The sequence below is a fragment of the Vollenhovia emeryi genome, unplaced genomic scaffold (assembly GCF_000949405.1).
Source record: "Vollenhovia emeryi isolate VEMERY1.0 unplaced genomic scaffold, V.emery_V1.0 DF948381.1, whole genome shotgun sequence".
Lineage (NCBI taxonomy): Eukaryota > Metazoa > Arthropoda > Insecta > Hymenoptera > Formicidae > Vollenhovia > Vollenhovia emeryi.
Window position 1 is genome coordinate 1 of NW_011957985.1, and position 1,501 is coordinate 1,501.

A 1,501-nucleotide genomic window follows, 5' to 3' on the forward strand; every position below is an offset into this window, starting at 1 on the left:
CTATAATGGTAAAAAAAATAAGATTGCTGTGAAAATTAGAAAGGTGGAAGGAGGAGGAATCTTATTAGTATGATGAAATGCGCACTGTATCGGTTACCTGGAAAACTTCTGATTTCGCCCTCAAGTTGAAAGTAAATCTTTTGAAAGTTGCCTCGCCGAATTTATGCAAATAGGCATCGTTATCGCTCTCTTTCAATTCCCCCAAGTGTTGCGCCGATATGCCTAATATCTTCTCAGCTTCTTCACCGAAGGCAGTTACCCAGCGATTGCCTGTCGCATCCACTATATTCATCTGAGAATCGTTACGACAATAAGTCGAACAGATATATCAGAATGTACTTGCAAAAGCTTGAACATACCTGTGTGCTTCAGGAAGATCAGGATTCTTTTCTTGATTATCTACCATTCCTGGCTCAACCTCTACCTCCAGTGTACGTTCCTCATTGACCAACTTGACATTTGGACATTCCGAACACACCGACTGTTGCATCATTTGGAATCTACCGTTTCCTAAATTGCGAGTAACTAATTCTTGCCTACAGTTACACTTCCTCGTCCCCTTCGCGGTCTTTACAACTGGCTTATTTCTCGTAATCTGAAATAATCAGCACCAAAATGAACTCAACGAAGTCACCGAGTTTACAGCAAGTAGTTGTACTTACTTGCGGTGAGAGAAAACTTACCTCGATAAAATTTCCGCTATACAATTCTTCTAAAGTAACATACAGGTCCATCACAACGTTCGAACCTCTGGGAGTTTGCTGTTGCTGCGACTCCCCGCCGAAATGGAAATTAATGTCGCCGAAGAAATTCGCAAACGGATCCATATATTACTATTCATCATGCCATCCTTCTTTAAGCATTCCTCCCCACACCTGTCATACATTTCTCTCTTCTCAGGATCTGACAGTACTTTGTACGCCGCTCCCAAGTCTTGAAACTTCTGAGAGGCATCCGGATCATCTTTATTTTTATCAGGATGCAGTTCCTTCGCTAATCGTCTGTCAGCCTTCTTAATTGCGTGTGTACTAGCACTGTGCGATAAACCTAAGATGCTATAAAAGTCTCTTCTGCAACGGAAAGAAGGGTAATAATTACAATAAACTTTATTGCTCTTCCGCTATCATTGTTTGACGAGGAAAAGATTCTATCAAGCTATAACGACGTATTAAACAAATTGTGCCAGTTTCTAAAATCAATAAAGTCAAAAGGATATCTACATCTTTATGTTCAATTTCGGGGAAATTGGTACACAAATTTCTTTGGTTTAACGTAAAAAGTTTTCGAACGATTGTGAGAAATGGTAGATGAGGGGAGAGGTTAATAAGCCTTGCTGTATGGTAAATTGTTCGTAAAGGACTATCGCGCAAAACGTGTTGCGAAAAGAAATACTGTCCACACTTACCCGGCAATCGAGAGAATCCCAAAAGGATCGATCGATTGCACTACACGGTTCTCGGACTGAGATAATTATTATGTCACGTACAAAACATACGTCACC

General features: G+C 40.5%; 1 pseudogene; it reads right to left on the reverse strand.

Moving 5' to 3' along the window:
• Window positions 1-43: 43 nt before the first annotated feature.
• LOC105556819 lies at window positions 44-1,470 on the reverse strand (annotated as a pseudogene).
• Window positions 1,471-1,501: the final 31 nt, after the last annotated feature.